At 37.4% G+C, this 12,204-nt stretch overlaps 1 pseudogene; it reads right to left on the bottom strand.

Moving 5' to 3' along the window:
• LOC136317323 (DDB1- and CUL4-associated factor 8 pseudogene) overlaps positions 1 to 3,579 on the bottom strand; it is a 98,396-nt pseudogene extending 94,817 nt beyond the window's left edge.
• Positions 3,580 to 12,204: the final 8,625 nt, after the last annotated feature.

Below are 12,204 nucleotides of genomic sequence, written 5' to 3'. Positions count from 1 at the left end.
ACACACACACACACAGTGGAATGGTTAATTTGAATTCTATGTAAATTACTTAGAAAGAAGGGTGGAGAATGAATTTGAAAAGTGCCACACTAGAAGAGATCTAAATCCAAGCCAGAGTTGATTAGGACCTGATTAGGACTGTAAAGATAAAGGAAATAAACAGTTAAAGAAAGTAAGTAGTCAAACAAACAAAAGTATCCAGTGAATTAAAATATACTAATTCGATTTAACAATATATTTTGCACTAATGAGGTTGCCAGAGAAATTTCAAGCATAGGAGTATAGGAGCAGAAAACATACATAAAAAGGTCAAGTACAGGTCAATTAAATAAAACTCTGTTTAATTATGTATCAGTTATATTCCATTTTGGAAACAGAAATCTTTCAGAATACTTAAGACAGAGTAAATTTAATATCGGGAATGATTACATAGGTGACGGAATTGCTAAAATAACAAAACAGAAATGAGATGATGAGGCAACTCAGAGATTAGCAATCTCAAAAACTGCTTTGGCTGAAGGGACAATGGGAAGAGGTGAGGTTACTGAAGCCCAGGAACAAGGGGCTCCTGGAGGAAGTTGGAATCAATTTTTGTAAGAACTGAGGAGAAGCAGCTGATGCTGAAAGTGCCCCATTGGCTGACAGAGTGAGCAATACCCTTTACTCTTCCTCCTGCTGCTAGTGCCTCCCATTGGCAGACTACAGTTGAAATCAGCTGACCCAGGAATCTGGGAGAAATATTTCTCCTGGGGTCAGTCTCCATGTAGTATAAAAGGGAAAAAAGAAGAGGAAAGCATTTGAGAACAAATCGAGGAACAACTGAAGCAAATTTTTAAAAGCTTGTCAGCCTTGTGAAGACAAACCAAATTAGAAACTACATGTGAAAAACTTTGCAGAAATTTAATAAATAAAATGAATTCCACTTAAAATATTTCAAAGACTGGGACCTATGTTCTAAGTAAAATACGCATAAATCGAATAGCTTTTATTTCAGCATTTTTAATGTAGAAAGATTTAGCCTGAATTGAAATAATTGGGCTTAACATTATCTCTCACAATACAGGAAATCATCAAGAATTCTCTGCCCAGAATACACTCTTGAAAGATTTAGAACTCATTTTGTTTATTTTTTTTGTTCACTGATTGCTTTCTCATATCTACTTTAACCAGGGGTGGGGGCCTCCAGCTGAGCTAGTGACCCCTTGTTCAAGCCAGTGACCTTTAGGTTCAAGCCAGTGATCTTAGTGTCATGTCTATGATCCCGTGATCAAGCCAATGACCTTGGGGTTTTGAACTTGGGTTCTCAGCATACCAACCCGATACTCTATATCCACTGTGCCACTGCCTTGTAAGGCAGAACTCATTTTACTTCTAATTAAATATTTGCTCTTTTGAGTCAGTGAATTTTTATTTTTAAAGATATAGAATAGTAATAAAATAAGATGTATTCAGAAGTTCACCATAGTTATAACAACAGCATGTAAAACATAATTTAATAATTTAAGTTATTATAGGTACTTTATCAACAGAATGTTAAGTATTATCGATCTAATAAAATATAGCAGTATACAATTAGAGTGTGCATTGTAGAAGTTCTCACAGTATCCATTCCTCTCTCCCTGAATCCTAACAGAATCTTGATTTAGGTCAGGCATTCAATACTCTGATTCCAGGTACAGGGGGTCCTCGGGTTACTACACAGTTCTGTTCCTATAACAGTGACATAACCTGAATTTTAGTGTAAGTCAAAGCACACCCTAGCATAAGTCACTTACCTATTCTAACACTTGTAAAATCATAATCTAGAACATAAAACAAAACTAAGCCACAGAAACATGAAAAGAATATAAATATACTGTACTTAGTAACAGAAAAAATGAGTGTAAAAAAATTCCTTACCTTTGTTCCTGTGGTTGGTTTGCACACTGGAAAGGGCAATGCAAGGTGGGAGAGAGTGACCTGTTGGGAGGAGGAAGCTGGAGAGGCAGGAGAACCTGCAGAAGGTGCTGGAGATACTGGGTCAGGTGAGTCAGGAACATGCAGGAGATGCTGAAGATGATTCTACCTTTACCACAGGTGTTCCATCCCGAGAAGCAGCTGATGCAAAGGGTACAGGATCTGTTGCAGGCCTCTCTACCTTCTAAAACAATTGTTCCAGGCTATTCTGGAAAGTTGATGACTTCATCTCTTCCAAAATCTGCCTATAGGATTGTAAGGCATCTATAACAGCTCTGTAGACCTTACAGAATCTGTCATCACTGGGGTTTTAAGCCTGAAATTTTGCCAACGCATCCTCTACCATATGAAAACCTTCTGCCAAACCCTTGATAGTAAATCTCTTGGGTGCTGGGGTTTCTATCTCTTCCTCTTCAATCAGCTGTTTCTCCAGCTGAATGAGGTTCTCAGCAGGCAGCTCCTCTCTGTGTGATGCCAGTAGTTCTGTGACATCCTCAGCCTCCACTTCCAAATATTTACTCATGCCAACAACCTTCTCTGTACCAACTCCTCAAAGCCATGGAAGTCTTTCTCCTTGATAATTGTTGCTACAGTAGAATGATTAAGGCCTAATATGTGTCCAATGTTTGTCACTGATTCTCCTTTTTCTGATCACTTTACAATGTCTAATTTCATTTCTATTATGATGGCTTTCCTCTTCTTCAAAGCACTACCATCTGAAGACTCTGAATTTCATTTAAGAGCCATGATAAGGGTAAAAATTCACTATATAAAGCAACACAATAGGAACACTTGTGCTTTTGACAGTCCAAAATGGTGTAGGTAAGTGTACTGGGGGAAGCCAACTCCCTCACTCATATGCCACGTTACTGTGTATTCTTCTACCACGCACAACCAAACTAGTCTGCCTACATAGTTCATAAGTATGATGCTAAAGGCATAAGCAAAACATGTCTCAATTTTTTAAAGTTTTTATGGGAGTGAGTGTCGTAAACTCGAACCATTGTATGTAGAGACAGTTGTAACCCAAGGACCCCTGTACAGAGAAAAATCTGATGCCACAAATCTCCCTAGTGTGAGAGCCTAATTGGCTTAAGCTAATTAGAGCATACTACCTCTTGGAAACTGAATAGAAGTGGGCAGATGATTTAAGTAGGTAATCTGGGGCAGTGTGGTGGATTAAAAAAAAAAAAAAGGTTTCTTGGAGTGCTGAAACACAAGGGTTCTTTCATATCCTCTGCAAATTTTTACATGCTTTTGTGGAGCCCAAAACTACTGCAGCTATCTCTTATTGCCAGATTAAAGAGAGAAAAAAGGTTGGTTAATGTCAAGAATATTTCAAGAAAATAAAGTAAAAGTTATTGGCATAAGCCAAATCTGAAACCTGACTTAAAATTTTACTGCCAGTTATATGGACAACTAAAATTCTTTATTACTCAGGTCAGTTAAAGTTGTGTTTTTTTTTCACTAGCTGCCAAAAGCAGCTTACGTCAATGTACTGTGTGTGTGTGTAAAAATATGCATATATATTAGTTTTTATATACATTCTACTTGTATATTTATATATGTAATTTTAAGCACTTCAAATTTGAATATTCTTTAAATCCCCACAAAACAGTCTCCATGCTATATCTATTTATCACCTCGTGTAGTAATATACCTGATATATTAATTTTTTTGGAAATGAATAATTTTAACTCAGTAAAAGTATTTACACAATTTCACTTTATATTTTATTTTTTTAGAGTAGAAATTATAATTTATACAGAACCTGTGTCCTCACACATCAGCAACCTTTCCTCCCATCAGAATCTAAGGAGAGTGATACACTTGTTAAAATCAATGAACCTACATTTACACATTGTTATCACTCAAAGTTCATAGTTTATATTAGGTTATACTCTGGATGCTATACATTCTATATAATTTGACAAATATATAATGACATGTACCAACCATTTTAGTATTATATAGAATAGTCTCAATGCCCTAAGAACCCTCTGTGCTATGTCTATTCAACCCTTGCTCTCCTCTAACCCTGAGCTCCACTGATCCTTCCACCATCACTTTCGTTTTGCTTTTTCGAGAATGTCCTATAATTGAAAATGTACAGTATGTAAGCTTTACAGATAGGCATCATTCATTTCAAAATAATTTAAGTTTCCTCTGTCTTTTCATAGCTTGATAGCTGTAAAGCCAGTAGCCACGGCCACCATCACAGCTGCCTGGCCCATGCAGGCTCACATTTGATTCCGACAGATAGTAATGAAACAACAGAGCCAAGAACTGGTGGGCCATTAGCTCTAATCCTAGCTTGAACTCAAGGTGCAAGAAATACAGGCAGTGGGAAAGCACTTCCTTTTCTGTTCAGGGCTCCTAAAGCAACTGACTTATCTGAGTTTCCTAGAATCAAAGGTTCCTACCTCACCAGCTTTATTCACCTCTGTTCCCCATCTCCTTCTCTCTGCACAAACTGCACAAACTGGCTTCTCTAGCACTCCACCATCTTGGCTGCTTCTCCTCTCCTCCATGTGGCCTTTCTCTGCTCTCCTTTCTAATGCTAATCTCAGGAACCAAGAGAGAGCTAGCTCCTGGTCTGCCCCATTTTATAGTGTAGAAATCAAAACCTTTAATCCAATATACAAATAAGGAATTCTCTGATACAAAGTCACTTAGGGTGGGAAAGGCTTAGTTTTATAACTAAGCCTTAAGGTATAACAACCTTGCCTACTTACAGCCTGTCCCCCACACCCAATGCAAACTATAATCAAGCAAACCTATATATCATATTTATAAACTTATTTGATGAATATTCAACCCCTTTTGCTCACTTACAATCTAAAGCACAGGTATTCTTGCACAAGGAAATCAAGCACATTACACAAATTACAACAACATAACAAATCATGCAATTTTAACAATTACAAAGGTACATTTCACCAGTCTCAGAGCACTTTGCCAAAAGGGTAAAATGTTCTCGGACTTCTTTCTAGCCATGGGAAAAGCTTCCCAGGACAGGGGATGGCTTCCAGGTAAGCCGCCCCCAACCCCCATCAGGATATTTCACATTGTCCAAAATCCATAAGTCCATCCAACAAAGGAGCCAGTGCCCACTTCAGTTGTAGTCCAGGAATCAGTCCACACACATGGGGCCTCAGCCACTCCCTCATCTCTGCAGTCCTGGCAGGTCTTGCACCATCCCAAGGAGGAGCACGTGGCAATGGCAGTCAGCATTTCCATCTCTGCTCTAGAGAGCATGATGGCATTCACCCTATGTCCCAAAATCACAGACATACCAGGGCTATAGTAGGTACTCCTTGCTGCTGGGCTCTCATCATTTGGGGACTACAATTGCAACTTCAGCCTGATTCTCCTCATCCTCCAAAGAGGAACAGAAAACACCAGCTCCTGCTGCTGGGCTTGAGCCCCGGGTTGCTGCCGCCTTCTCTTCCGCAGACCTTGAAGCCCCAGCCCCAGCCATAGCCCCAGCCTCCTGCCACTGATGGCTCTCCACAATGTGCAGAGCAAGCTGCAACTCATGAACCTGTGATTCCTTCTCTAGCAGCTGTTACATTTCCAAGCAAATCTTGCGAACCTGGTCGGCCTCCTCCTCCAGCGCTTCCTCCAGCTCCAGGGTCAGCATCTGTTTCTCCCATGTTTGCTTCAGTTCCTTCCACTGCTTGGTTTGGAAGTCCTGGGCAGCCTGTTCCACAGAACTCTTGGTTTCCTCATGCATGGCTGTAAAAGTCAGCCAGCCTATGGTCCCCAAAAGAACAGCCATGAGGACCCATAACAGCAGCCAGTCCTCTACTTCACCACTCAAAGGTGGTGGTGGCTCTATACCAAATTCCAAATCCTGCCACAGATTATGCCAAATGTAAAGCCATTAACCACGGCCACCATGACAGCCGCCTGGCCCATGCAGGTTCGCATTTTATTCCGACAGACAGTAATGAAACAATGGAGCCAGGAACTGGTGGACCATTAGCTATAATCCTAGCTTGTACCTGGTGGGCAAGAAATACACATAGTGGGAAAACATCTCCCTTTCCATTCAGGGCTCTCAAAGCCACTGACTTACCGAGTTTCCTAGAATCAAAGGTTTGTACTCACCATCCTTATTCATCTCTGTTCCCCATCTCCTTCTCTCTGCACAAACTCTGCACAAACTGGCTTCTTCTCCAGCATTCCACCATCTTGGCTGCTTCTCCTCTTCTCCACATGGTCTTTCTCTGCTCTCCCTCTAATGCTAATGTCAGGAACTGAGAGAGAGCTAGCTCTTGGTCTGCCCTATTTTATAGTGTAGAAATCAAAACTTTTAATCTAATATACAAACAAGGAATTCTCTGATACAAAGTCACTTAGGCTGGGAAAGGTTTAGTGTTAAAACTAAGCCTTAAGGCCTGACCTGTGGTGGCGCAGTGGATAAAACGTCGACCTGGAAATGCTGAGGTCGCCGGTTCGAAACCCTGGGCTTGCCTGGTCGAGGCACATATGGGAGTTGATGCTTCCAGCTCCTCCCCCCTTCTCTCTCTCTCTGTCTCTCTCTCTTCCTCTCTCTGTCCTCTCTAAAAATGAATAAATAAATAAAAAATTAAAAAAAAACTGCTAAAAAAAATCTTTAAAAAAAATTTAAAAAATAAAAAAAAAAAAAAAAAACAAACAAAAAAAAACTAAGCCTTAAGGTATAACAACCCTGCCTGCTTACAGCCTGTTCCTCACACTTAATGCAACTATAAGCAAACACAACTATATATCATATTTACAAACTTATTTGACCAACATATGCACCACAATTTTTTTATAAATTTTTATTAATGTTAATGGGGTGACATCAATAAATAAGGGTACATATATTCAAAGAAAACATGTCCAGATTATTTTGTCATTCACTTATGTTGCATACCCATCACCCAAAGTCAGATTGTCCTCCATTACCTTTTATCTAGTTTTCTTTGTGCCCCTCCCCCTCCCCCTCTCCTCCTTCCCTCCCACGCCCCCCCTCTCCCCCACCCTCCGGTAACCACCACACTCTTGTTCATGTCTCTTAGTCTCCTTTTTATGTCCCACAGATGTATGGAATCATGTAGTTCTTGGTTTTTTCTGATTTACTAATTTCACTCCGTATAATGTTATCAAGATCCCACCATTTTGTTGTAAATGATCCAATGTCATCATTTCTTATGGCTGAGTAATATTCCATAGTGTATATGTGCCACATCTTCTTTATCCAGTCTTCTATTGAAGGGCTTTTTGGTTGTTTCCATGTTTTGGCCACTGTGAACAATGTTGTGTACCACAATTTTAATAGAATTTATTGAGGTAATATTTGTTAATAAAAGGATAGAGGTTTCACCTGACCTGTGGTGGTGCCGTGTATAAAGCGTCGACCTGGAATGCTGAGGTGGCCAGTTTGAAATCCCAGGCTGCCTGGTGAAGTCACATAGAGGAAGCAACTATGATGAGTTCATGCTTCCTGCTTCTCTCTCTCTCTCTCTCTCTCTCTCTCTCCTCTCTCTAAAAATCAATAAATAATAAAATTAAAAAATGTATATAGGCCAAACAAGACTACCACCGTGTTAAGAATGCTTAGGAAAAAAAAAACCAAGACTTCAAAGTGGCTCTACTAGAGAAGCCAAATCCAAAAGTGGATTACAAATAACATCTGATACCAACACAAAGAAGACCTAGAAATAACACAACTGAAAATTGGAGGCAGACTACACCAAGCCTAGACTCAACCAGCTCTACAAACAACACACCCAAATACACAGACATAATGAGAAGACAGAGAAGTGCAATCCAAATAAATGAAACTAGACCACCAACTTACACCATTCTTAGAAGAAAACATAAGCAGTAAGCTCTCTGACATCTCTCGCTGCAATATATTTGCCAATTTATCTCCACAAGCAAGTGAAATAAAAGACAGGATAAACAAATGGGACTATATCAAACTAAAAAGCTTTTGCACAGCTAAAAACAATAAGAATAGAATAAAAAGACAAACTATGCTATGGGAGAACATATTCGACAATACGTCTGATAAGGGGTTAATAACCAAAATTTATAAAGAACTTGTAAAACTCAACATCAGGAGGACAAACAATCCAATCAAAAAATGGGCAAAATAAATGAATAGACACTTTTCCAAAGAGGACATACAAATGGCCAATATGCATATGAAAAAATGCTCAACATCACTAATCATTAGAGAAATGCAAATTAAAACCACAATGAGATATCACCTCACACCAGTCAGAATGACGCTCATCAACAAAACAACATGTAACAAGTTCTGGGGAGGATGTGGAGAAAAGGGAACCCTCCTGCACTGCTGGTGGGAATGCAGACTGGTGCAGCCACTGTGGAAAACAGTATGGAGATTCCTCAAAAAATTAAAAATTGAACTGCCTTTTGACCCAGCTATCCTACTTTTAGGAATATACCCAAATAACACCATAGCACTGTTACAAAAGGAGAATTGCACACCCATGTTTATGGCAGCATTGTTCACAGTGGCCAAGACATGGAAACAACCAAAAAGCCCTTCAACAGATGTATGGATAAAGAAGATGTGGTACATATATTCTATGGAATACTACTCAGCCATAAGAAATGATGACATCGGATCATTTACAACAACATAGATGGACCTTGATAACATTATACTGAGTGAAATAAGTAAATCAGAAAAAGCTAAGAACGATATGATTCCATACATAGATGGGACATAAAAATGAGACTCAGAGATATGGAAAAAAATGTGTATAAGCTTCAGATGTACAATTTTATAATGCATCATCTATATATTGTGTTCACCAACCTAAGTCTCCTTCCATCTCTATTTATCCCTCCTTTACCCTCCCCTACTTCCTCTCCATTCTTCTTTCCCTCTGGTAATCATCATACTGTTGTCTGTGTCTATGAGGGTTTTTTCTTGTTGTTGTTGCTTAATTCCTTTTTCATTTTCACCAAGCCTCCCAAACTCTTTCTTCTCTGACAGCTGTCAGTCTGTTTTCTTTATTTTGTTCATTAGATTCTACATGTAAGTAAAATCACATGGTACTTGTCTTTTTGTGACTGATTTATTTCATTTAGTACAATACTCTCCATGTCCATCCATGTTGTCACAAAGGTGAAGAGTCTCTTCTTTTTACAGCTCAGTACTATTCCAATGTGTAAATGTACTGCAGTTTTTTATCCACTCATCCTTGGATGGGCACTTGGGCTGCTTCCAAATCTTGGCTACTGTAAAGAGTGTTGCATTAAACATAGAGGGCATATATTGTTTTGGATTATTGTTTAGGGTTTCTTCAGATATATTCCCAGATGTGGAATCTCTAGGTCATAAGGCAGTTCCATTTTAACATTTTGAGATAACTCCATAGTACTTTCCACAGTGCCTGCACCAATCTGCATTCTCACCAACAATACACGAGGGTTCCCTTTTCTCCACACCCTCACCAACACTTGTTGTTCGCTGATTTATTGATGATAGTCTGACAGGTGTGAGGTGATACGTTATTCTTGTTTTGATTTGCATTTATTTAATGATTAGTGACATTAAGCATCTTTTTATATTTCTATTTGCTATCTATATGGTTTTTGAAGTGTCTATTTAGGACCTATTCATATTTTTAATTGGATTGTCTGTTTGGAATTGAGTTTTATGAGTTCTTTATAAATTTTGGATATTACTCTCTTATCAGATGTATTGGTGAGTATGTTCTATGTTTTTCCATTCAGTGGGTTGTTTTTTCACTTTGTTGATGGTTTCCTTGGCTGTGCAAAAACTTTTTAGTTTGATATAGTTCCATTTGTTTATCTTTCTCCCATTTCCCTTGCCCAAGGAAATAGATCCAAAAAAAAATATTGCTATGAAAAAATCTGAGATTTTATTGCCTGCATTTTCTGCTAGAATTTTTATGGTTTAGAGTTGAACATTTAATCCATTTTGAGTTTATTTTTGTGTATGGTGTAAGAAGATGGTCTAGTTTTTTTCCCCACATATCTGTCCAATTTTTCCAATACCATTTACTGAAGAGACTGTCTTTACCATATTGTATGTTCTTGCTTGCTCTGTCAAATATTAATTTACCATGCAGAAGTGAATTTATTTCTGGGAAAAATTAAATGTTCTTTACATTTGTATTGACCCATTCTGACTTTCTCTCTGATGTTCTCACTATATACAAATGAGTCCATTTCTGCTTGCTGAACCATTAACAAAATACTATCAGTAAATCTTAGCATTTAACTTGAAATTCCAGTAGTATTACTGATATCAGGAAAGAAGTTTTTAACTCTCTTGTAATTGCTAACACTACTGAAATATACTGAAAGGCATTTAAATTATCCCATGAAGGAAAACTATACAATGCATAAATATATGCAAAGATTGCATACAGTATACTGGATTCTCAATCTGAGTGATATTAATCCTTGCTTTTGTGGGATATCATTTATTCAATAACGAGATACAGTTTAAGAAAAAAAAACATTTGTGTTAATGCACATAATTTACAAAAAATTTAAATAGGTTTAATCAAGGCAGTTGCAGCCCACACCACCCAGCACTGAGGGTGGCTCCTGTGGCCTCACCTCAGGCACTAAAAATAGCTTGGTTGTCAAGCAATGGAGCAAATGGTGCCAAAGCATACCCTCTGTAGGGGCTACTGAGTGGATCCTTGTCCTGGTTTATACTGAAGTCTGTCTCTCTGCCTCCTCTGCTCTCATGTAAAGAAGAAGAAGAAGAAGATGAAGAAGAAGAAGAAGAAGAAGAAGAAGAAGACAAAGGGGAGGAGGAAGAAGGCAGAGGGGGAGGAAGAGGAGGAGATGAAGAAGAAAAGAAAAATATGGCATATGGATAAAATAGTATACAAGGGTCCCTCAACTATCATGAGGGTTAGGTTCCAGAACCCCCTGCTATAGGCAAAAATCCACAAAAAGTAGAGACCTTATATTTATTTTATTATTTATATATATATTTTAAGGCTTTAGAAACCCTCCCCACACTCTTATAAACCTTTCCCACATTGTTATTAATCTTTCTCACACTTATTTTGCTTATTCTACTATGAAAATAATTAAAATAATAAATATATAAAAATACCTATATACTGCAAAATCCCACAGTGTAGCAAAACGTCCACGATACAAAATTAGATATACACAATTTAATTATCTGCAATACAGTGAGACCACGTAAAGTGAAGTGCAATATGGCGAGGAACAACTGTATTCATTTTGTTTTAAATAAATCTTTGCATTTGTGAACAACATAGGTTGATATGGAGGACATAATGATAAATGAAATAAGCTAGACATAGAATCACAAATATTACATTTCATATGAGGATTTGCTCATATGAAAAATCTAAAATAGCCAAAATTATACAAGCAAAGAGATGAATGGTGGTTGCCATGGGCTATGGGAAAGAGGAAACTGAGAATTATTAGTCAAAGTTTACAAAGTTTTAATAATACAAGGTATGTCCTAGAAGGTATGTACAGCATATTGCCTATAGTCAATAATGCTGTATTGTATACTTAAAAGTTTGCAAAGAAGTTCAATCTTATGTTAAGCATTCTTATCATAAAATACTAATAACAATATTAATAAATAAAAGGGTGGTACAAAACTTTTGGAGCTGATGGATAGATTTAGGCATAAATCGTGGTGATGATTTCATAGGTGTATATTCATTTTTAAACTCATTAAGTTTTGGACATTAAATAAGTAAAGCTTTTCACTTTGTAAAGCATATGGTTGTCTATGCTGTACACCTGGAACTAATACAAAATGATATTGAATATAAACTCTAATCAAAAAATAAAAAGTGAAAAAAATAAAAGTAGATAAATAAGGCTTTTTATATGGTAATAATACCACATTAAATTGGTTTAAAAAGTACAGTTTTTTAAAAAAAATAATGGTTTATGTATAAGAATGTGTACTTAAATATGCAAAGGGAATGGAAGAATTAATTTGTATTCATCATACTTACAACAAATAGTTTGAGTTACTTTTGGAAATACTGTATTATATATTTATTAAAGTATTTGATAATAAAGCAGCATGTGATATTCAAGTTCCTTTTTAGAGGGGTTGGGAATCTTTCCCTGAAAAGGTTTATGAATAAAGATTTCAAGATTTCAGTATTTTTTAACACATAGAAACTTTTAAAGGTAAATATGCACATTGAAGAGGAACACAGTTTTGGTGTACATCTTAAGCACTTATTG

The sequence above is a fragment of the Saccopteryx bilineata genome, chromosome X (genome assembly GCF_036850765.1).
Source record: "Saccopteryx bilineata isolate mSacBil1 chromosome X, mSacBil1_pri_phased_curated, whole genome shotgun sequence".
NCBI classification, from domain to species: domain Eukaryota; kingdom Metazoa; phylum Chordata; class Mammalia; order Chiroptera; family Emballonuridae; genus Saccopteryx; species Saccopteryx bilineata.
This window is presented reverse-complemented; position numbering and strand designations above follow the sequence as displayed.